The sequence below is a fragment of the Uranotaenia lowii genome, chromosome 3 (assembly GCF_029784155.1).
Source record: "Uranotaenia lowii strain MFRU-FL chromosome 3, ASM2978415v1, whole genome shotgun sequence".
NCBI classification, from domain to species: domain Eukaryota; kingdom Metazoa; phylum Arthropoda; class Insecta; order Diptera; family Culicidae; genus Uranotaenia; species Uranotaenia lowii.
In genome coordinates this window covers 48,654,007-48,680,853 of record NC_073693.1, presented here as the reverse complement: position 1 = coordinate 48,680,853, position 26,847 = coordinate 48,654,007, and positions in this window count along the sequence as shown.

Sequence of the window (26,847 nt, the reverse complement as noted above, 5' to 3'; positions counted from 1 at the left end):
CTCAAAGAATGAACCTGACGATAGAAAACGACAACGATGATCCTCGCTTACCTTGCAGTGGGAAAACTCGATTGCATCTATTTGCATGTGTAATTAGTCGGTTGCATCTTCTGGTAGATGCAGCCCAACGAAAATGTTCGACGAGCCATGACGAGCCAGATTTCACTCGCGAGTGAATTATGGTTCCAATCAGGCAATGCGATAGATCTCCCCACCGAATTTTTGAATCGCAAAAACGTGAAAATGTTCATTGAGACAAAAAAAACACACTTTTGAGGTTTTTTTTTTATCTGAGTTGGTATGTTTTCGTATTCCGTTTTTAACAATCCAAATTATTTCAGCTTGACACGTTACTTCATGATTCTAATCACAATTGAAAGGGTAAATCTCAATAAAGCTAATGATATTTAGAGATCCTTAGCTAAGATACGAACCGAATAAACATAATTCTCCTAAAAAACCTCACCTCAAACATTTTATAGCTTGTGCCCAATAAATAACAAATATAAAATTGGACATGAACAAATTTTATTCCATTCCGTTATTTACTCGTTGACATGATCTTTAAAGACCTTCTAAGGTGTTTGACTTTTATGAGATAACAAGTGATTAATCAAAGGTAGGAATTCTGATTGTCGATATATTTTTTAAATTTACTTCCTGTTTCAAGTTGAAAATTGGCAAATTATTTTAAAATAACCTTATTCAATTTGACAACTAAAAAAACTGATCGAATGAGTAAACTTTTCTGCACCGAAGTTCTCTCGATTGCTAAATAAATAAATTAACCATGTAGTGGGTGTAGGCACAGCATGTTTCGAGACCAGACCTCATATAGAAACAAATATGAAGGCTTCGGGTGGGAAAAACTGAGCTTCAACGGCCGCGCGCCGGTGGGTTTCGGCAAAAAAATAAAGATAAATAATTTTGTGTCCGCACGCCATCGTCGTTTGGACCGAAGATAGACCTAGAAAGATGGCTGCCTTTAAGCCTGAAGGAGCTCACAAAATGATGAAAATTGGGCCTACCTTATTGCGCCGCAGGTTAATTTCAACATTGGACCTCGACATCTTGTTTATGGGTGCACCCGATGATTCGATTTAGAACTTCTAGATAAATGAACTGAGATTTGTTTGAAAAATAACATGAGGTTTCTTCGAGGTTCAAGAACTGCCCCCGCGGACTTAACATAGAGAGGCGAATTTATAAGTCACATGTGCTGATTGAGTTGAACTCTTGAGCTAGCTGCAGCAGGTGCCTGGGAAACTATTTGGATTTTAATTACGATTTTTGGAATCAAATAAACAATTTGAAAGAATTGGAATGGATAAACCAACAATTTGTTTTTTCAAATGTATCCAATAGAAGATTAATATTTTTCTAGAGTTCATTATCTGAACACACAATATTAATTTCGAAAACAGTAACTGCAATTAAATAACCCAACTAACCAAAAGTTCCATCAAGTAGGCTCTTAAAAGCTTACTCTGCCTTGCTCGAGGGCTGTATAGCATTCGATTCAGCTTAAAATTTAAGTTTTTATCCACACTAGATTGCCCCAAATTTGTATGGGAAGTTGAAACCTGTGAAATGCTCTGCAGCGCATAGCTAAAATTGATTTTATGCCTATTACAAGATCTCATTCCAAATTTGGGCCAGATCGGATCACGGGAAGGGGTCGCTCAACGAGCCTGAAGTTTGTATGGGATTTTTAGACATTTTGTTCGAGAGAAACATGAAAAACCAGTTTTTCATCAATAACTTTGGTTCCCTTCGGCCGATTTTTTAAAACAGTTTTTCTTAAAGCCTAAGCTATGATAAATATTCTATCCGAAGACTATATTTGTCGTTTGTTAAAAAACGTTTATTTAAACTTGAGTCCGAGCAAAAATGAAGGAGTCTACAATTGCAATAAGGGTTAAAGGTAACGCTTTTCTTCTGTTTCTGTTTTTTGTGGGATACATTTCATGCTAACTTTAGGATATTTTTGGATGCATTTACAATCCCACAAAAACGTAAGAGGCTGCTAACATTCCGGGTGTTCTTGGAGAAAAAAAAAATCCAGAACTCGGTCGGTACAGATTATTTGTTTGTTTTCAGCCGTTAGACAGCTGCTCTTAATAACATCCAGTAGTTTTTCAGGCCCACCGCGAAGAACAAAGTAAATGATCGTACTCCAATGACGGTCTTGGGTTTGGTCTATGAATTAACAAAAAAAGTGAATTAAATGTATAGGTAATTCATTGTAAATTTTAAAAATGAAATAAGAATAGATCGTAAATTAGATCAGAATTTATTTCGAACTGATTGGTTTTTCGTCAATAAAAAGCTATTTTTGTAAAGGGGCTCCGATTCAATATTTTCCAAAATATGATTGAATTGATTGATTCTATTAGATCTAATTATATGATATCTGTACCAACACATGAAAAATGATGTATCTCCGACCTCCGTATATGGCGAATCGAGAAAAACGCTTTTGAAAAAAATACAACCTATTTTAATGCGCTAATAAAAAATCACTCAAAGTTTTGCTTTTATGAAAGACAAACGATTTTTAGAAGCACCTCCTATATATTAAACTAGACTTAGGTCGGCAACCTGCGGCTCTTTGGATATAAAGCTGCGGCTTTTTAGCTCATTGCGCAATTATTCGGTATACAAATTTTTGTATTAAATAAAAACCGATAATTTAGTTGAGTCTTGTGAGCTGGCACCTGGATTTTCATAGGCTAAGATGAATATTTTAAAATTGCATTCGCTGTAAAAACAAGCGGAAAAAACCAAATGGTAAAAAGGATTTTTTGAGCTTTATTTTACTATTTTTGCATTTCACTGTTTTTAAGCATCAGCATAGAGATCAAGATTTATTTTATCATTAACCGCAAATGCAAAATAGTGTTAACAATAACTGTTATTCTCAAACAACAAAAACTAATATTCAAATTATTTATCCCTAAACCGCGTAAATTTTTTTGAATCAATCGAACACAAAAGTTGAGCTCTAGCTAACAGGAAAATCAAAGTTCATCATTTACAAAAAAGTAGTTCTTAGATAGCCTCTGTTTTTTAACCCATTAATTTTATTTTGCCTTATTTGAAAAATATTTAGTTGAAATTTCCCATAATCGTATTTGAAAAATATTTAAAACTTTACACTTAAAACATAAATGCTATTTAAAAAAAAATTTATGTATCTAAATATGGATAAGCAAACCGGCTTTGCCTGGATTTACAAATAAAAAAAAAATAAATGCCCGCTCCAGTCCGGTTGTCCGGAGGAAAAAGGCACGGTTTTCTTCCAAACTATTCACATTTTTTTCCTCGAAATTAAAAAAAAAAAACATTCACATGCATTTTTTTGGAATAGTGAGACAAGATGTGAATGTCGCTGATGTGCCTTGTTAAAAATTATTTTTCGTGTGTTTAGATTTCAGCTATTCTTCTGCCTTTTACGTAGGTACACAAAATATACTGTACTCAATAAATAACGGGTTAAATAGTGAAAAGATACATGACATTAAAATAAAAGCTTCCAAAATTATGAATTTAGAACTACAAATTAAAGTTTGACAGTTTTTCAAACTCGAATCAGCATTCAGAATGAATAAAAAATAAATTCTGTAAATCCATTCTTCATTCTAGCAAATGCACAATACTGAAGAATCACAATGTCATGAATCTTCAAAATTTGAAATTTAGAATGACATATGCAACCAGATATCAGGAGCATAATTTTTGAAGGTTAAAAAAATCGGCTACATTTATTTCAGTTGAATTTAATTTCATACTTCTGGAATTAGGAAAGGATTAGCTGGGAAAATCTGGGGAAAGCATGATAATTTCATGAAAATTTAATTCCTTTTACTTTGTTATTATATATAGATAAGCTTTTAATCTTTACCGAAGAAATTGAAAATATTCTGCTTATGTTAATATGTTCAACTGTATTTATTTAAGCTAGCTTTGAATTCTAAATTTTCTTAACCCAAAATTTGCCAACGCATCAAAATTGATATTAAATCTAACCATGATAGAAAAGTTGATGGTTCATAAAAGAATCCATTTTCTTTATGGTAATCAGAAAAAGATTTTAAAAAATATTCAAGAGTTAGAAAAAAAAAAATCTATTGTTTTAAAGTTAATTTCGTAAAACTTATGTTCATTGATCATTGATCGAGTTGATCAAGTTTTTGGCTCTTCTGACTTAAAAGGTTGCCGACCACTGGAGGAATATCAATTTTCTTGAAAAAAACAACGCGCTATCGTAGATAGAACGTAGCTCACGAGATATTTTGTCTAACCTATTTATACACCCTTTGCTATTTTCTTATTTTTAGCTCTAGTTATAAGCTCGCATTCATTTGCAATTGTGTTTTTAAAATTGAATGAAGAGTCAAATCGATTGTTTTGAGTTTGTTTGCAGAGTAGTAGCGAAAAATTGTTCCGGAGTAAACGGTGTATATCAATATAATGACAGCTCTGGTTTTACAGTGTTTATAGATCCTTTACTCAAATTAAGTTTTTAATGTAACGGAATATTATTTTCTCAAAAGGATTTTACCGTTAAGTGATGCAAATGTTGGCCTATAATGAAGTACTGATTATAGTTTTTGTTTAATTTTGGAGGTAGATCCTTTTCACGTGTTGGTACAGATATGTTGAATTGAAAGACTCTTTCCATGTACAAAATAACTGATTTATATCTATAAAAATGAATGTTTTTCTGTTTGTTCTCTATAAACTCGAAAAATACTGAACCATACAATTTCAAATTTGGTATGTAAGAGTTTTTGGGGTCGGAGAGGGTTTCTAAAATACTTTCAAACCGCTCCGACTTAAAGGAAGGGGAGCTCCCATATAAAATCAATGAAATAATGACACAATCTGGACTTTTTTCGGAAACTAGTAAATCGATCAATGTAAAATTTGGTTGTCGCCGTTTCAAAGACCGGGAAAAGTTTCCATAATTCTTTCAAACCCCTCTTAATTAAGGAAGGGGGTGCTCCCATACAAAGGTAATAAAAATATGAAAATAAGAACAATTTTCGGAAGTTAATTAACCGATCAACATGAAATTTTGTGTGTAGCCGTTTTTAAGACCTGGAATGGTTTCTAGGATTCTTTTAAACCCGTCCAAATCCAAAAAGAGGGGGTTCCCATAGAAAATCAACAAAAATATGATAAAATCCTCGATGGATTGTTTGTTGAACATTGATAAACGTTAGCGTTTCGACATAATTGACGATAATAGATTGAATGGACAAATATTTTTTTTACAAAATAAGGTTACATATTGTATTGGTAGACGCTTTTTATTTTAATGAATGAAGATTCTCATTTTCAATAAATGTAACATTCATGTTATAAAGCAGACACGAATGGCACAACGATGGTAAAGAGTCGTTTATAAAAAAAACATGCTATGCTATAAACAAAATCAATGTCTGAGTGTTTCCATGAATTTTGGCACATTTTCTGATTGTGTACAAATTTGCCTGTATTTAAAAATTCATCCCATTTCAAAAAGGGACGATTTGTTTTTTTAATTTAAAAGGATTGTTTATTATACTATTGTAACACAGTCACAGTACTAACAGACATTTCGTTAGTTACTTGTCGTTGAGGTATAGTTGTTTCAATTTTGTGTTATTTATTTATTTATTTATTTATAAGTTATTTATTTATTTATTTAACTTATTTCGTATTATTATGTCCCTCACTATATTAAATCTAACTTCTATTTAAATTAAGAATATAGGTTAAATATTCAATTACTTTAGTTTTAATCTTAATCTTAAATTATTTAATTAGATTAAGAATTTCTGTTGTTCATTCGTATTCAGATCTCACAATTACCACTTCATTTAACTTATTGTACGAAGACGCTTCAAACATGAACTTGCATGCAAGATCTTAAAATAAACTGCAATAACCACTTCGGGTCGCCTCTCTGATACACTTATGACTAGTCCGTCTCTCGGGGGTGAAGCCATCGGTTGACCCGAGCTAACAGGGAACCGAAAAAGGACCGGGTGCGAGACGGGTTTATGCGAATGTTGTAAGAATGAAAGGGATGCTTATCTTTTTTTTTTATTAATTGTTAACCCAGGTGGTAAATCCAATTTACGGATTGCATTCCAAGGCGCGGCGAGCCACCGCGTCCTCCCAGTTTGCTACTCTGGGTCCATGGGTGCAATTGGACGACTCATGATACAATGCTAAGGAACACTGTACCCCCTACGCCATAAAGTCCACCTGGGGCCACTGACCTTTGTTCCTACCTCGAACTGTTTGACACACTTTGTTTCAATAGTGGGAGGTCAATTCACGCTAGTGCGCTCCAAGGCAATACTCGTTTCCGAATCCTCTATCAGCAATACCTCATTCTAACACAACTCGATGCGCAACCCCTCCTCTGACGAGTTAGGACCCGAAATCTCATCGTGTGAATGAGGTCCCCACGCAGCGCAACTACTAACTTTGTGAATCCAGTCCAGGAAGTCCGGAAACACAAAGCGAGTTGTCGACGATATTTTTTCTGTTCAAACACGCGGGTAGGGGGGGTAAGCCCCCTAAGCCATGTGTAGGACTCAGACTCCTCCGAACTCACAAGTAGTGTTGACTTAAGTCACTCAGCGCAACTACTCGATCTTCAAGTCGGGCGCTTTACTCACTCGAAGCGCAGATCGAGCTATAGACCGCCCTCATCAGGTCACACTCGCGGTTCAGGTGCAACAATTCCCGAAACGCGTGTCGAACCCTGACACCTCCGGCAAAATATGCCTCTCGGACACTGACGTGTAAATACGTCCCTAAGTGATCGGCCCACCATTGGCCACCACTTTGCGCATCTACTCATTTTGCGAGTCGGGTTTATACCCACCGAAGCGCAAAACGAGTTGGCGATCGCTCTCCCTCCGGTCACGTCCGCATATCAGGGCCATGACCCCCCGAAAGCGTGTTGGACCATCACGCACACACCCAAGTACTGGTACCTAAGTACCCGGGTGCACCACTACTTCCACGCGGGTTTGGCAGACACGTCGACAGCCTCTAGTGGGTTTGGTGTAGTTCTCTTGGCCGTACATTTGCAATACGCCGGACTTGCAGACACGTTTCCACTCTGCACCACGGGGAGGTGGAACTACGTCGCAGAGGGATGCTTATCTAGCCGGATCAAAAAGGGTAGTTGGTACGACCCAAAGTTTGAAAAGTCGCTGAACTTTGACATGGGTCAACGAACTTCCTTTTGAACGTTACAAACAAAAGGGAAACCAAAACCAAATTAAAAATGTCCTAGATTTAATAAAGAAATGTAAAAACTAATGTAAATACAATCTACTGTTATTCATCGTCAAATACAAGTTGCAGCTGATTCTTCCTAATGTCCACCAAACCATTTTGTATTTACATGATTTAGTGCTTTCTTTGAACATTTCTACCTAAATCTAAAAGTAGTGCCCCACGTTGTTCTTTACGTGTAGTTTGTAGTTTGATTTTTTTTTTTCTGGGGGAATTTGTCTTGTGAGTTCCTCCAGTGATGAGAAGCGGCGTGAGATATTGAAACGGATAGAACTACGGTGAGCAACAACTACTTTTCGAGATTAAGCTGGATAAGAAAAACTAGTAACTCTCTCATTTTCGTTCTCCTCGATCGTTTCCGCATCCTCTTTTGGATCCTATTGATCGACCCGCTCTGAGGACGGGTCTCTAGCCGGGCAAACAACCGACGGGTAACCCTCGAAAGCGGTGGCGCAGAAGTTACCCGTTTCATTCGAAACGGAAGCGTATTAAAGAACAGTTTCTTTCCTCTCCAGGCGTAACTTCAAAAACGCGACACTATCCCTCCTATTGTGACTCCTTGAACCTTCAAACAAGTTACGTTTAGACTCAAGACAATCTACAAGCTCGGATGCCATGATAAATAGTTTACTTTTGAATAAGGTTGACATTTTATTAAAATTTAATTGTCCGTGAATTCGAGCCCATGAGTAAACATCGATCACAGTTGTACCGGGTAGGTTTTTCAATGACAATGACAATAAAAATTGAAGAAAAAAACTAAAATATGACAAAAACGCATTTAATTTAATAATAAACAACTAAACTTATGAAACAAAAAAAAAAAAGATCAAATCAATAGGAAATTAGTAAAAATAAAACTAAAATTAGAAAAAAAAATAACAAAACACATTTGTTAAAAAAAAATTAACAATAAAATTCATTAAAATGTACAGAAATAAAAAAAAAACAAAAACAACAGAAAATAAAAAAAAACTTGAACAAGAGCCCTAAAATGACAAAAATAAGCCAAAAAAAACACCACTATAGCAAATTAAAAGTAAGTTAAAAAAATGCTTATAAAGATAAAATCAAAAAAAAAAAACAGTTTTGAAAACAAAATACAATTTTTTCAAAACCGGACAAAAACCATCAAATAAGAAAGCTGTAAACTTTAATAAATAATAAAAAGTTACCTAGTTAAAAAATCTAGAAACATGATGATTTTATTTATTGTAAAAATTACTAATAAAATAAGTAAAAATTAAAAAAAAAAAGAAAGATAAATGAGACATTTTCAATTGTTATTTATTTGTCATTTTTCGTTATTTTTAATATAACAAAATAATACTACAATAACGAATATTTGAAGGGAAATTCGAATCACAGACTAACCTTGCTAAAAAAAAACTAAAAAACAAAAATTAATTTGAATGACAAAAATACGAAAAGACCCAGAAAGATCAAAATGACAGAATCGACAAATATGACAAAATGACGAAAATCAAATATCTTACTCTACCAAAACTGTAAATAAAACGCCAAAAAAGAACAAAAATTCCAAATTACGAAATTGACTTATTCAAATTAAACACACTTCTGTTATTTTTGTTTTTGTGATTTATTTTCCTGTTTGATTTTGTGTGTGATTTTTTTTTAAACTCGAAAATTGGTTTTTGTCTAAAATGTGTATTTCAAATAATTCCAAATCTTGATTATTAATACACGGTGGACCTTTTTTTTCGCTGATGGAATTATTTCCACATACAATGTATCCTTGTTCAAGAGGTCATTGTTCGGCTAAAAACATTAAAGATGGGTTTGTAATCTCTTTTCAATCTCTAACTTCTGTCCCTACATGCTTGCAATCTGCCAAAAAGCATCATTGCGTGAAGCAACAAATTGAATTGTTCCATTTTTTTCATTTTTTAAGACTCTTAAGTAAAGAGCTTCAGGGTTACTAAACTGGAGCCATCTCGAAATAGTAACTCAACCTGACCAAGAACTGATAGACTTACTTAAAAACCTACTGACACTCCGCCGTTCTTTATACCAAATATAATACAAGAACTGACTGATGGGTCCTGCCTGGTTTCGAACGAAAAACATGCTGGCTGCCTCTAGTTGACCCTTAGGCATCCCGCTTTCTTACCCAGATTGTCATGCATCGCAGGTCTTGCGTGAAGAATGCCTTTTATACTCTAGTTTTTTTTGCTGCTCTCCTCTTGTTCTTCTTTATTGTCGAAGTTATTGTATAATTTAATTTCAGTTGTGGGCGTGATACACTGACTTGGCGATTTTTTTTTCTGACTTCTATCCATTCATTCTAGCACCTGCAATAGAGTGATAGGTTTAATTGTAGGGTATTTTCGAAAAAGAATAGACCAGCAAATTCTGGTGATTCACTGCCATATTGCTGCAAACAAAAGTGTGTTCTATTGCAGAAATTTCGCAACTAAAGGCGGCTACCTTTAGACCGCAAACTTTTCCTGCCCAAATAAATAGTAGACAAGCGGCAAACGTTTCAGAAAACAAATTCGAAAGCCACTCGAACGTTACGAGGCTGGATTCCACCACTCTGTCAGTCTTTCTATTTCTGAATATGTCTACCGCAGGAAGGTTTTTCCCGCAAATTCTCCAACCGAAAAGCTTCAGGTCATTGTCTTTCCCGGAGCTGCCTGGTAAATGCCTGGAATAGAATTAATTTGCAAAACCTCTCTTATCCACTTTTGAATCGTTGCTGAGAAGGGGCAGTAGAAAAAAAAAAAGTTGGACAAAAATTTTCCACTTTGCCATTGTGATTCACAGAAGTACCGTTGCATGTCTTATAGATAAATAATGAAATTAGTTAAGACAGGCTTATGATGTTTGTGAATCAGTTTATTAACCCACCTTCATATATCTATTTATATACATTGTACAATAGAAATAGACTGAGTCGATAAGAGGTCATTTTTTATTTTCTCAAACCCTGGGCTCTTAAAAGCTTCGCTTTGGTCCAAAACTCATCCATGATTTTTTGCTGAATTTTGAAGTAACGTTTACATGAGTAAATTTGAATTTTGAAGTTTGTATGGGAAAATTAAATATTTTGTACTGAAAAATCAGCATCATTTTTGTTTCTTCTGTGGAACCGAACCTGCTAATGATTTTAGTGCCAATTTATAAATTCTTCAAAGGAAATTTTCTGTTGAACATCTTTGTCAAATATCATAGTTTCGTATCTTTTTAGACAAAAAAGTTATTAGCTGTTTTACAGGTGTATGTCCTTTGGCATTGATAAACAATAAACTCAATTGTAGTATTGCATGAAAATTTGTCGTGCCTCGCTAGACACCCAACAGTGGCGTCAATAGAATTTATTGTTTATCAATGCCAAAAGATATACACCTGTTGAACAGCAAATAACTTTTTTGTCTAAAAAGATTCGAAGTTATGATATTCGACAAAGATGTTCAGCGGAGAATTCTCTTTAAAGCATTCATAAATTGGCAGATAAATCATTAGCAGGCTTGGTTCCACAGAAGAAACACAAATGATGCTGATTTTTTAGAACAAAATATTCAATTTTCCCATACAAACTTCAAAGTTCAAATTTACTCATTTAAACGTTACTTAAAATTTCTGCAAAAAATCATGGATTAGTTTTGGATCAAAAAGAAGCTTTTAAGACCCCAGGGTTTGAAAAATTCAAAAATGACACCAAATCGAGTCAGTATATTGTACAATAAAATAAGAAATTTTTTAATCTTCTAGGAGCTCAGCCAGGAAAAATGTGAAAAAGCTTTTGAGCTGAGAACCTGTATCCTGGATTTAACATTAATTGCTTTTAGTTATTTTTTTTTCTTCCAAAGTTTTACATTTTTCTTCGAAACAGGTTTTAGTTAATCAGGTGATTAACAACAAAAATCCATATGAAAATAATCATTCAGGATAAGAAAGCTTTTCAAATCACACGATACTTTTTAAGCATTTGATAAGTTATCTATTCCTTAGTAGTGCTGCTATTATTGTTGATGAGAGCATGAGATCACAGTAAAGTCTGTTCACAGGATATTGAGCAAAATTTCATCACAGAATACCAAATTTTGAAATTTTGACAGATTTCACATAATTTTTGAATTTGAATGGATTTCCAAAATTATAATTTTCTTGGCCTATATCAAATTTTAATTTTTACTTATTTATTAATTTATTTATTTAATTTTTAACTTTGATTTAAAAAAAGTATAAGATTAATAAGAAGAATCAATTTTTCCCAGCTAAAATGTAGGAAAGACCCAATGTATCATGAATTTTCAATGAAATTGAAAGAAATATCATCAAAAAAAACCGTCACAGAATTTTTGAGTAAAACTAGAGTAATTCAGATTTTTTTTTCGCAAAACCACACTGGTAAGTTTAACAACCCAGACAACCAGAAGTCGTATTTTATTTTACAGATTATATCGTATAGAATGTTTTTTAAACTCATTTTCGTATATCTGCACTTACAATGTGCGGCCCATGCATAATCTTTAGTGTATTCAAAGGCATTGCATGATTTTACTACGACAAGAAGAGAGACTCGTATTTATATACATATGAACTCGACCTTTGTGTACGACAATTCGCAAAAAAATATATGAAACGACCGATATACCCCAGACAACCAGAAACCCCCCCCCCCCCTCGCCATTAATATCAAAAAATGTCAAGGGAAATGTTCTTCTCTAAACTCAAATTTTAAATTATTAGTCATATTTCTTATTTTGATGAAATTTTAAACACAGACGAATAAATTTTCAAAATCATTTTTAGTCTAATAGTCTAACAATCTTATAAATTTCTACAACCGTGTCTCATATTCATAGGAGTTCGGTACTGGTTTTGAAATTTTGAAACATGCCACATTCTTCTCAAGAGATAAAATAATCGAAAAATATTGAAAAAAGTGATGAATCTTACCCCAGATTACGGTACCTTCAAATTTAAAAATTTCATATATCTACATATGGTTTAGCATACAGTAGAGTTTAAATATTTTCATTTTCAATTTTTCCTGGGAAAAGGATCGTCAAATTTCCCGACTCCCGGAAATGCTTAAATGGCCGGGAAATGGACAATCTAGTGTGTTTTTGTTTCTGTAATGGACGTGTATTTATTGTCATATTTTCAAAATTGTAATTTTCTTTAATGTTATGTAATTTTTCGCAATGAATTTTCAGAATATATCATTTTCGTGATCGTTTTTGTTTTTTTTTTCGTGTAGCAGTTGAAAAATTCTGCCTTCTGCTATTGTTTAATATATTTTTCAAATAATCATTATTTTTGCCTTTTTTATTTCTCTTATGTTCTTACTTGTTTTGAAAAGTTATTTCTCCTATGAAATTGATAGGAATTATGTTAAGTTGAAACAGCATTGTACTTATTTTAATTTTTTTTGGGAATGTATATTAAGGTGGCCCTTTGCTATATGGAAGCTTTAAAAAGCCAAAATTTCACTACTCCCATCCCCTTACATTTTATTTTACATCAAGATAACAAATTGTGGTAAATTTCACTTTGATGGGGAAAACTCTCAGGCGACAAAAAAAAGGTAAAAAGCTAAAAATTTTCATTAAAAAATTTATAAATAATTTTGGCAACACTGTAACAACTAAACCTAAATGGAGTGAATATATTAAGTCCAAGAATAACTTTTTAGTAGACAAAAGTGATTTTGGACTTAGCGAGAATAGCTATAGACCTTTTTGTTTATATTTTGCCATATATTTTAAATTTAAAATCAAACATAAGTGTCTGAAACTTTAATTGTTAATTATTTTGGTAGAAGATATTTCTTGGTTCTTAACAATATCGAAAAAATCCACAGTCAAATTATTGACTAAAACCTCATTAAGACGGAACGAAATAAAGCCTATTTGAATTACTGTTTTTTTAAATATATTAATAATTTAATTGTTTAGTAGTAAAGCTACTTGGTTTTGCTTTGTTGGATTTTATTTTATTATTTTCAAAACGATCTGGGAAATGTTTTCCTTTATATCTTTTGTAGGAATACCATCTTTTTTATGAATAAACTTGATACTGTGTTTGTGAATGGAAAACTGTCACACAACAGTTCCTGGAGACTCAGGGCCAGATGTGGTATGAAAATGCTTCGAATGCTGCTTTTTTTAGTATACCTTGATAAGATTCTGATTTCGGAAGTCAACTCTTGTTAACGATTATTACTGAAGAAAATACAATATCAAAGATTTGAAACAATTGGGAAAAGTGAGTTAATAGTTCTCGGAAATCTGATTATGCTGTTACCTTTCCAGAGATTTTATATTAATATGTATTTATAAACAAATACAAGAAAAACTAAAATCGATGTAGTTTTTTCATTTGCGTCGAAATGCTTCAAATTATTCTTCAAAGCAATTATTCAACTAAAAGTCTTGACAAACTAAACTTTGTGTGATTTTACAGTGCTACCACACAGGTACAGGGTAGCCTTAAAGTTTTCCGAATGAGGTTGAACAAAGTACTTTTATCAATGATTGGATCAAAATTGGGGGTAGGAGCAAGGTTTCAACGAATATGGTCAATAAGGGCCAGCCTAATGTATATATATTGTTTTATTATGAACTAATTCATTTTTTTTTAATTTTGTATCAATTACAGTTTACAGCATTTTTGAACTAAGTAAGCTGAATATCACTTTTAATGTGAAATCGGGCGCTGAATCCGAAAATTAAATTCAAAAAAAAAATCTCAGTATCAAATATGAAATTTGGACTGCATAACATAATTTCGAAAACTCTTTTTTGCACTTTATTTTTGCGTATGATCAGCAGTATTGTTGATATTAATGACTTTATGATAGAAAAAATTAAAAAACAACGCACGGCGTGTTTCGTAGAAGGACTTAAAGAAAAAACATACAGTAACGCTAATTTTTGCATGGGCAGAAAGTAGAGCTTTTTCCGGGTCATTTTCACCAAAAATTAAAATATTCTGCCGGTGACCCCCCATTCAAAATATTTTTTTTTTAAATTTTCTTTTTGAATTCTTAAAAAAAATAAATATATTTTAAGTGTTTTATAATTTCAGAGGTGCTGATTATCTTAATTTTAACTTTCATCCCTTTTAAATAAAACTCAACAATGTCATCAAAAACCTTTAAAAATTTTCAATTTTTTTTTAAACTAGTTAAGAGCTGTTTAAACGTAAAAAATGCTTAAAAGTATCTTCTAATCCTAAAATAAAATATTGGCTGGCAAATCCTGTCAGCAGTCTGAGAGAGTCAAATTATTAGAAAATATTAGAATTATCTAGAATGTTCTTCTGATCTTCTATCCGTCTTTCATTTCAACTCTTTAATCCTCACCGATAAAGCCGCAAATTAATTTCAATAAACAAATTCACGGTGATTTCTCCTCTTAAAAATCTAGAATAATATGAATTCATATATGACTCCATTTGAATCCATTGTCTTTAGATTTTCTGATTGTGGCAACACTGGAGGGAAATTTATCAAAAAAAAAGCTCAATGATTGAGAAAATCAATGAACAATAGGAAGCGCTATAATTTTTTTGTGCTGACGCTTATCGTGATGCGATCTGGAGTAGAAACGTTTGTCTTAATTGAATCTTTTAAAAAATTAAGAAAATCAATATTCAGAAGTAAACGATCCGTTAAAAACCAATTTGATGAGAAATTAATTTTTATACTTCTCCTGATTTAAGTGTCTCAAAATTCCATTTGCACTTCAGACTCAATGCAAATCGCTACAGCAGTTCAATCTAGCTTAAATGTTGCGTTTTACTGTCTTTTGATAGAATGATCATTATAAGCCTGTAGTTTCCTTTAACCTTTTTATTTTATTTTCATTCATTTTCTAGCCCAATTTTTGTAACCCTGCTGTACTCTGTGATTCTTCCATTTATTCAAATACCATTACTGTTAAAGGTTAATAATATAAGCTTCTACGGTTTCTTAAATTCTTTGTTTAAAATTAAATTTTATAGTTTTTTTTTTTGGAAAAATTGTATTTAATGGATGAATCTAGTCTAAAACTCTGATAAATTTGAATTTTTTCCTTAAAAACGCATTTCAATCTTTTTGTCGATCTTAAATTTACAAAAATCAACAGTATTGTTGGCAAAAGTGGATTGCAAATGATAGATATAAAGCTTGCCTGCAGCGCTTAAGATTCATCATATTTTGATCATCCCATACTTATTTCAGTTATTTTACTGTTTACTGAAGTTCTTTTTTGTTTTTAAAAAGAACCTTATTATTGCTTCATTAATGTTACATTAAAACAATCATATTTCTACAATTTTATACCAATTATGGTAAAAACTATAGAAGTCATTGGTTCGAATAAACTATAGAAATCCATAAATCACAAAAAATTAAACGCATAAATCTGGTCCAAAACCGTCAATGAAATTGAAATTTTTCGTGAAAAAAAAATCGTTTTGTTGATTATGAATTTCAAAATATCAACAGTACTTCAATTCTCAAGCAAAAATGGAGTTCAAATGATTGATAGAAAATTTATTCATCTTCAATATGAGAAAATGAAATATAAAATATATGTTATGTAGCGAAAGATAAACGGATCTCAGTGCAAGTATTATTACTTTTAACTTTATTTTAAAATTTAAATTTTTTTGAAAACTGGTCTGCTTGGATATGTTTAAATTTAATCTGAGTTAATCAAAATTCAAAAATGCCATAAACGAGAGGGATCATCAAAAATTTTATTTTTGTTTTCTTAAGTGCGTATCCGTTTTTATCAGAGCCTGCAAATATTGTGGAAATATTCCAAAGAAGAATTTTGAAAAAAAGAAAAGGTTTTTAATATTTTGTTGGAAATCAATCAAATGGTCTTGGACTGTTCTTGATCATGTATCATAAATTTTTTTAACGAGAATTAGTTCTCCGAGATATAGACATATGAATGAATGGATAACACCAATTATAACAAGGATATTCTTAAAAATAAAATTATAAATGAAATGTTCATATAAAAATAAGTTTTTCAGAAAATCCAAATCACTTATCTTTCCAGGCGTTGACATTTTTTTTTGTTTCTGAATGACAAAAATTTGAATAAAAATAAAAAAATGAATTTTCAATGAAAAAAGTTAATATTCCATTGCACTTAAATAATTTTACAGATAAAAATTTCTAAATATGGACTTCAAATCTTCAAAAAACCAAAACGTGTGGGGACTCACCGATCAAATATTTCGATTTTGCCTGGAATTGATTCAGAAAAGGCTATATTTTCCATTTCTGAAAAAATTAGAGTTACTGTATTTTTTATTTAAAACATCTTCTATAAACACACCGTGAACGCATTTTTTAGAGAAAATTTTGTTCTAGCGAAAGTTTTTGGTTCGAAGGTAACATTTAAAAAATCTGATTTTCTTTTGTACTTGAATATCAACTCAAAACAAAGATTTAAAGGGGTTATTTTTCAAAATCGGTAAAAAATTGAAGAAGTAATGGTTACTTTACCATAACAGTAGTTTTTGCATTTTTAAATAATTTAACGAACCGCAGTGTACTTATCATTGTATAGGAAGAATTAGGCATGGTAAATCTCACTCGCTCCAAGTCAAAATTATTTATTACCTTACCAGAAGGTCACATGCCAAATTTCAGAACGATCTGACCATGGGGAAGGGTTTGGCTTGAGTCTCAAATTTGAATAGGGTTTTAAGGTATTTTGCTTAGAAGGAATATAAAATACTGGTTTTCATTAATAATTTTTTTTCACTGACCGATGGCTTTTTATGAATAATTTTCTTAAAGCCTGAATTAAGACAAATATATCATTCGAAGGCTGCAACACGATTGGAATTGAATCAAAATAGTTATTGCGGTTTAAAGATTGTATTTTAGCCGAAAAATCTCGTGTTAAAATCAGTGCGTAAAAAGTACTCATTGCGCGTTAGACGACAAATTTCGGCCAAAATACAATTTTCAAATCGCAATAACTTTTTTGTTCTGAGTCCAATCGGGTTGCAGCCTTCGAGTGAAATATTATTCTCAATTCAGGCTTTAATAAAACTATTCATAAAAAGCCATAGGTCAGAGAAGAAAAAGTTATTAATGAAAAACCAGTATTTTTTATTCCTCCCGAGCAAAATATCTTAAAATCCTTTTCACGTTTAAGACTCAAGTCTTCTTCGAGTCTAAAACTTTCGCTAAAACAAAAATTTCTTTAAAAAATGCGTTTTTATACAATTTTTCCTTTCACAAAGTCACTAATATCAACAATACTGTTGATCATACGCAAAAATGAAGTTCAGATGGTTGAGAGAAAATTAATTCACCATTAATATGCAAAAATAGTTTCCGAAATAATGTTTTGTATTCCGAGATATGCAAATTTGAGTACAAGTACTTTTTAATTTTACTAAAATTTCCAATTTGGAGCATAACTCAAAAACTGTTTTACTAATTTTTTTTTAAATAAATTTTCGGATTCAGCGCTCGATTTCACATTAAAAATAAAGGTCAGCCAAAAAAGTTCAAGATTATTTTTAAATCTATGTATACTTGTATGGTACCTTTGTTAAAAAACCTGAACTTAGAAGATTTTGGCCTACCGAATTCGAATCATTGGTCAGATTTCGTCTATAGCCTCTAGTTTTGGTAATATGGCGAATGGAAGTTCAAAAATTATTCAGTTGTGAGTATAAATTTAAAACATTTTTGAGTTATAATAAATCATTGAAAACTTTTGAACTAACAAATCTACGTTGAAAACAAATACTTATTTGTTTTTTTATCCTTCATTCAATCAAGAATTTTGCCTTGATAATTTAGTTTCAGCGATGCAATGGTAAAGAAATTTTAAGCTCCACAATTTTTGTTGGTGCAATTCAAAAAAATCCTTACTGTTCCTGACATCAATTTGGGATATTTTGAGTTTTTGAAGAATTAAATCTATTTATTTTTTTTTGTTGAACTGAAACTGTTTTAACTGCTTCAAAAAATTAAAATATAAAAAATAATTATGATTCTCTACGGTTTAAAACTTCTTCCGAATTTTCTCATACGATAGTTCATATATTTTTTCCAGAACGAGGAAAATAGATCAAAAGAAAATTTCTGTAACTCATTTTTTTCTCAGAAGTCATAATGAATTCGAGAAATTAGACTTTTGATTAAATCTTTTTTTCATTCTTTTAAACTCTTCAGTTTTCCAAAAATGTGTACAAAATACAAAACACGGTATTATCAGCTTTTTATTCATTTACTCGTTATATCAGTTGCTTTAGAGTGCTACAGATTATGGAATCTTTCAACATCAACATAGTAACATAAAATTTTGTACATTTCCTGTTTTTTCAACTATCTTGTATTATCTTCCTTCATACACAAAACTGTACCTACCTAATAGTATTAATATTTTCTACTAGCAAACGTATGTGTTGTTCTGAAATAAAAAAAAAGCTTTAGAATCCAACCCAAAGTTTTTATTATATTTCTGTGAATATTTTGCAGAAAAGAGAAGGGCAGATGAGTATCTAATTATTTATTCCAATATGAAAATTCTTCCAAAAATAACCCAAAATACTATCACAACCAGTCTTGTCTGGGAATCATTCCAAAATTGTGTAAGGTTTTTATTCGCCGCTTTTTCACGAGGTCGAATAAATATTTTAAGTATTTGAATGACCAACTGTGTCAGCACCAAATCATCCACCCGCGCGCTCTGTAGCCCAAATAATCCAAACGAAAAAAATAATTGTAAAACCTTCTGCCTTTCATTTTGGCATTCCACAATGCACATAACCAAATGGTGGAGCTACACAACAGCCACAAATGACACTTGAAATGTTACAAATAACTGCATCACCTTTCGCCCAGGTCACAGTTTTTTTTCGCCGTTGTTGGGGGAGGCCACGTGGTCTTTCGGTCCGTCTGGCCGTATTTAATAAGCCTTAATTTGTCACCAACGACGAACGCCTGGCTCAGCCGATACACAATTCGTATTATTATGTTTTCCTCGTTAGTGTGCCTCGCGATTCATTTCACTTGAATGACTTTGAAATAGGTGAGTTGTATAGGTACTCGAAAGGCCGCCCTTAATCCTGCCGACTTGCACTTTTTTTGTTAAGTAGATAAATAAGAGGTTTTCAGTAAAGAAAAAATGACGTCCATCGACGACGACAACGACTCTAGGCTGAGTTAATGGGCGCTGAAGATTGATGAAAGGTGAAATGTGAACAAGAAAACGACGGGTCGTATATCGTGTTTTGCGATTGAATTACGCAATTCCTCGAGTCTTGTCAGTTTTGCGGTTGAAGCTGTCGTCACCTTTTTCGGAACCATTTGTCCGGAGTCTCGGGGAGCCTTCAACCAATATGGCTTAGCTCTTCCATTCAATAGGGATTACTAATCATGTTAACGTTACATTGGCGCCCATTTTTGGAATTTTAGTTCAAAAATCGGGAGTTTTGATCCCAAGGTGTCAAGCGTCTCACGAGAATGCCTTATTTAAGTAACAGGAGGTTTTTTCGCAAATGTCGAAAATTGCACAATTCCAAATTTGTCCAATTCCCAATCAGTTCCCTCTAGCTTCAGACACCACTAAACAGTGCCACCTATGGACGCGCAGCTTCTTGAAAATTGTCTTCGTGAAGGTACCTCGAAGAGCTGATTATATTTGCAAATTGGTTGGACACAGCCAATAACGTTTGTTGCTCCTTTCGAGCTAATGTGAAAATGAGCCGGAAAATTGAAACTCAAACACCATTCGGCCTATTGGCACGAACCCATTGAAGACTGAAGAAAAAAAACCCCAAACACATAAGAGTGAGAAATCGATTAGTGCGCTCACCCTCGACGTGAAGTGAAGTGAAGTGAAGTGAAGTTTCCTAGCTACTTGAAACTTTTGAAGGTGCCGCTGGAAAAAACTTAGCTAGTCAGTGAGAGGTTTTTGTTTCACACTCGAATTGCTTGACCTTGCGATGCATTTCTATTGGCGCCGCCTCGCATTATTTGGAGCATCTGGATGACGTAAACGAGACTGAGCAGGGTCAGGCTTATGTGATTCGGGTGAACAGTTGCAGTTCGTTTTTCTATGGAGGAATGTTAAACAATTGTAAGGTATCAATTAACTTTTTTTTTACTTAACTGGACAGCACCGAATTTTCTGGCCAAATCCCGGTCCAACAGATTGGAATTTTAATCGTCTTCAAAATCTTAACACGCAGTTTCCGGTAGACAATTCCAATCCGACAATTGGCTTGAGGCCTCCGAATCGTCGTCAATGTTTCCTTATACCATTTGATAACGCGCCATAACGGTATTCCTGAGCTGTTTAGCTAGTCTAGATGCAGACAACAATAGATTTTCCAAATAACTGTGTACAATTTTTCTCTTCTTTCGGCTTCCATGTTGATTGTTTACAGTCGATTTGCGGAATGTCGAAAATACACACGTGAAGCTGACAAATTTTTCGACACGTGGGCGCCAATAACTTCCAAATCCGTCCTCCGGGAGCGCCACAATATGAGCAGTTTGTTCTAATTCTATATTAAGTAAGCTCTAAAAGCTTTAATTAGAAATTCTGGATTATATGAACCTCATATCAAAAGTTCAAATGGGTTTAAAATTTGTTAAGAGATTTTTTCTATGAACTTTTGATTTAAAATTTATGGTGGTGAAAAATGGTTGACAAAACGAAAGTGCTCGTATGATGATGGAAAGGGAAAAGTAGAGTCGAATGCTGAACTTCCTCATTACTCTTGGATCAAATCGAAAAATTTAAATCTTCAAATAATAAGTTTCTTTTCGGCCTTTTTTATGATTTATGTGTTACCAAAATGGGTAAAATCTGTTGAGATGACAACCACTCAAGGTCGTGCGAGGGGGTTTAGAGTTTTAACCTCGCCCCCCATAAAGAATTTTTTAAAGAAAAAATTTCAGTTCAAAAACTGGATCTACCGAAGAAACGAGAAAGTTCTACATCACAAGAGGTATTTTAAAATAAGTTTTTAAAACAAGTCCGAAAATTGGCTGGCGTTTGGCGGAATGTAATATCACACCACTTCAGACTTAAGGCCAAGGTTGCCGAAAAAAAGTTCTGTGTTTTGGAGAAAAAAAAAATCTGACTTTGAGTGATTTTAGTCAAAAATTCTGTGATGGTACTTCCTTCAAATTCATTGAACATTCATGATAACTTGAGTCGTTTTAACATTTCAGTTAGAAAAATTCAATCTACATTACCAATCTTGTCATACTTTTCTAATTCAAAGTAAGAAATTTCAAACTTACAGTACCGTAATTGTACAGAAATTGGCAGCAAGCGCACTGTCACTTCGACTTTGAACTTCTATAACTTTTGACTCTGATGAAATTTTTTGATCAAATTTTTTGCGTTAGATAGATCAACTATCACACTATTATATCAAAAAATTTGAGTTTTCTCGAGTTTTTGTGGCCTGAGATACAGTAATTCTACGAAAGTCGGACTTTTTGGACTTTTACCATTCAAAATGCAATATCTCTGAAACTACGCAACATTTTTTATTGAAAATTTGCACAGCGATTGTTGAGAGATGAAGCTAGCATGTCTGAATTTTTCGAAAGATTCTATTGATAAGATCAAAAGTTACGCGAGGTGCAATAATTCAGGCATGAACATAAAAATGCGATTTCTATATAATTTTGGACGTTTTTTTTTTCAAAGAAAAATCACATTCACTGTTTAACAACCAGTAAATCTATTTCAACCGAAAAATCACAACAATATCGCGAGATTCTGATTTCAAAACACAAATGGATCATTTATTCCATTTTTTCTTTTCTTCATTGCTTTTGCCAGACATTTTTTGTCTGATTGGTGGAGGAAACGATATTGTTTTCATAAATCGTCCAAAATTCTATAGAAATCGCATTTCAAGGTTCATGCCTTGATCTCATCGATAGAATCTTTCGAAAAATTCAGACATGCTAGCCTCATATCTCAACAATCACTGTGCAAATTTTCAATAAAAAATGTTGCGTAGTTTCAGAGATATTGCAGTTTGATTGAGAAAAGTCCAAAAAGTCCGATTTTCGTAGAATTACTGTATCTCAGGCCACACAAACTCCAGAAAGCTCAAATTTTGTGTTATAATAGTGTGATAGTTGATCTATCTAACGCAAAAAATTTGATCAAAAAATATCATCAGAGTAAAAAGTTATAGAAGTCCAAAGTCGAAGTGACAGTGCGCTTGCTGCCAATTTCTATACAATTATGAACGGTACTATATATTGGCCAAAATTATAATTTTGAAATTTTTTTAAAAAATTGTGAAGGCTGGGAATATTTCAAAATTCTGTGTTCTGTGACGAAAATTCGCTCAAAATTCGGTGTAGTTACAGATTTTTCTGTGATTTTGGCAACTTCGCCTAAGACATTTTTTTACGCCACTATATGACGTTCACAAATTGAATCTAATTTTTAATTGTAAATTTGACTTGCAAATTTACAAACCTTATGTACCGAAACTTTTGTCCTTAGAATGGATTTTCTCTCAGAAGTGTAACTTAACAAGTTAAGACCTTTTGGTTTCAAAATTCATTCATCAAAAAATAACTATATCTTCAGGTATCAGGTATCAGAATGGGGGTAGGCTTAATAGCGGCACGTTATCCAAACATACGGGAAAATTGTGCCTAGCCTTTTTTTATCCAAGATTTCATCATTTACCTGAGAAACCTGAAAAACCTATAAAAGGAAGAAATAAATTCAATCTATTTAAGATGGCATAAAGCCTTTCCACTAGGGATTATTAGCATTAAAGCTCTTTTCTACATTCGGTAAGGAATGATAGAATGTTTTTTAAGTTTAATTTCTTAAACTCAGATTCGCTTAAAGCGTAAGATCCCAGAGTACGAAAACGTAGTCTGGCAAATGAGGGACAGTTACATATAAGATGGAAGGGATCTTCCACATCTGATTCACAACTACCACATACTGGAGATTCAGCACGCTGAATGTTGTGCATGTGATAGTTGAGTTTACAATGACCGGAGAGTGCTCTGATCAAGATGCTGCAATGAAATTTATTTAAAGTTAATAAGTAACTCGATATGATTGGAGATGGTTTTTCTAAAAATAATTTAGTTTGACGACAAGTGTCCAACTCTTCCCAGTATCGTTTATGCTGGTTAGAGGACCAAGTTTGAATTTGATTTCTGAACCAACATGGTGATATTGGGACAGCCGGCTCTGGTCCGTAAAATTCCTTTTCCGATCCAACTCTAGCGAGTTCGTCGGCGCATTCGTTTCCAAAAATTCCCTTATGTCCGGGTACCCATAGAAGGTTTAATCCATTGCCTTCAGCAAGTTCTTCGATTGCTTTCCGGCATGCGATTACCAGTTTTGATCTAGAACTGGAAGCACTGAGTGATTTGATAGCTGCTTGGCTATCTGAACAGAAATAAATTGTTCTGAACATAATCTTCTTTTGAAGTGCAATTTGCACTCCATACATAATAGCATATAGCTCAGCCTGAAAGACTGTACAATATTTTCCTAGAGGTTGAGCATATTCTATGTTCAACTCGTGACAGTAAATTCCTGCACCTGCACGGCCGTTTGATAATGAACCGTCAGTATAGAATACAATATGAGAGGACATTTGGTCCTCTACGAAACCTGATAACCATTCTTGAGGAGAAGGAAATTTGACTTTAAACCCCATGTAGGGAAAACTACTCGAGAGTGTTAAATCGTTTGGCGCTAGATTAAACTTGTTTAATCTAACTAATTCAGGCCACACATTTGTATGACTTGATGATCTTTCGATATTTCCTGACAGCCAGAGACCAACTGCCTGTAGACGAAAAGCACATGAGAAGGCTTCCTGTTTTAGGAACAAGTGTAGAGGTTTGATAGAAAACAGAGCCTCTAGTGCTGCAGTAGGAGTTGTAGTGAACGATCCGGACATCCCCAAAAGACACATTCTTTGAAGGTGATTTAGTTTAGTCCGAACTGTTGCAACTTCTCCTTTCTGCCACCACACTAGACACCCATAGGCCAGAATTGGTCTTACTATTGTGGAATAAATCCAGTGAATATGTTTAGGTTTGAGTCCCCAGTTTTTTCCGATTGCACGTCGGCATTGTCCGAAGGCCATGCATGCTTTTTTGATTCTGAATTCGATGTGATCAGACCAGTTTAATTTGGAGTCAAGAATGACACCCAAATATTTAACTTGATTAGACACGGTGATTTCGGAACCATAAAACAGCAGAGGGCGCACCCCGCGGGTGATACGTTTTTTAGTAAATAAAACAATGTTAGTTTTTAGAGGATTAACTGAAAGTTCTACATGAGAACACCATCGTTCAACAGAGCGCAGAGCTTGTTGCATTATATCAAATAATGTGCTTATGCACAAACCTCTTACCAGCAGAAGATAATCATCTGCGAATCCATAGGTTGGTATTCCACGGTCATTGAGTTTTCTCAGCAAACCGTCTGCAACTAGGTTCCACAAAAGAGGTGATAGTACACCTCCCTGTGGGCAACCACGTGTGCTAACTTTTGTTATTGAAGCCTGTCTTAAAGACAAATGAAGATTCCTGTTACTTAGCATTGCGCTAATCCAGTTAGTTATAACACTAGGCACTCCATGAAGTAGTGCCGCATCCATTATTGATGTAAACGAGACATTATCAAATGCTCCTTCTATGTCTAGAAATGCTCCTAGACATGATTCTTTCTGTGAAAAACTATTTTCAATATTATGTACTACGTTGTGCAGAAGAGTTAATGTTGATTTTCCTGTTTGGTATGCATGTTGTGTCGCATTAAGCGGATGTTGGACAAGGCATTCTTGCCTGATATGATGATCAATTAAACGTTCAAGTGCTTTTAATAGAAATGAACTTAGACTAATAGGACGAAAGCTTTTGGCTTCGTCGTATGATGATCGTCCTCCTTTAGGGATGAATTTCACGGCAATCTGCCGCCAAAGTTTAGGAATATATCCATGAGCAAAACTGCTTATCATTATTTTTCTTAATATGTGTTTGAAATGATCGAAACCTTTTTGAAGCAAAACTGGAAATAAACCGTCACTTCCAGGAGATTTGTATTGAGCAAAACCATCGATTGCCCATTTGATCGATTCTGTAGTAACTATTTTCCGAGCAAAATGCAAGGAATCTAGACTTCCAGAAAAGAACTCAGGCTCTATCGATGAATCTTGATCAACACATCCTGGAAAGTGAGTATTGAATAGACAACTTAATGTTTCTTCGTCGTTTGATGTATAATCACCACTAGGGGTTTTAAGGTATGAAACCTGATAATCTTTTGATTTGGCTAAGACTTTATTTAACCTACTTGCTTCGTGCAAGCTTGAAATGTTTGTGCAGTAGCTCTGCCAACAGGCCACACAAACTCCAGAAAGCTCAAATTTTGTGTTATAATAGTGTGATAGTTGATCTATCTAACGCAAAAAATTTGATCAAAAAATATCATCAGAGTAAAAAGTTATAGAAGTCCAAAGTCGAAGTGACAGTGCGCTTGCTGCCAATTTCTATACAATTATGAACGGTACTATATATTGGCCAAAATTATAATTTTGAAATTTTTTTAAAAAATTGTGAAGGCTGGGAATATTTCAAAATTCTGTGTTCTGTGACGAAAATTCGCTCAAAATTCGGTGTAGTTACAGATTTTTCTGTGATTTTGGCAACTTCGCCTAAGACATTTTTTTACGCCACTATATGACGTTCACAAATTGAATCTAATTTTTAATTGTAAATTTGACTAGCAAATTTACAAACCTTATGTACCGAAACTTTTGTCCTTAGAATGGATTTTCTCTCAGAAGTGTAACTTAACAAGTTAAGACCTTTTGGTTTCAAAATTCATTCATCAAAAATAACTATATCTTAGTATCCATTACTTTATTTCTAATCACTCTGATTCTTTAAAAAAAATCGTCTATGTCATGTCTATCTATATGCTGATATGAAAATTTCTTCAAAAATCCAAACTCAGCCCCAATTTCATTTTGTGTTACTTGTTCTTCTAAATACCAAACTCCACATTCCAAAGCTTTACACAAATTTCAGAAGTCCTCGAAATTCAAATTTTTTTAGGTGCATTGAATTGAGAGATATTTTGATTAATTTGGGAGCCCTGAGTTCAAACATACAAATAGTTTGTTTTTCTATGAGTTTATGTTTATTAAAAACCTTTTGAAAATAAATAAAATAAATTAACTAGAAAATTTCTGCGCTTTTCGAACAAAACTGTTTATCATTACAAACATTTTGATACTTCCCGAAGACCGCAAGTAATTTTGACTTCTTCGAAAAAAGTTGTAGAATTTTCTGTTTACTTTTCAACATTCTTTAAAATACGGAAATTTCAACGAAATTTCATACAAGTTTTTAACTAAATTGATTTTAGATGTTTTTTAAACTAACGTTTAATCGTTTTTAACATTTCTGTATGATGTTTTAAAACCTGTTTTTTTACCTTTATTAAGTAATGGTAGATAATTGAGTAATATTACCATTTCAAATTTTAAAAAAAATAGAACGCAACTTTT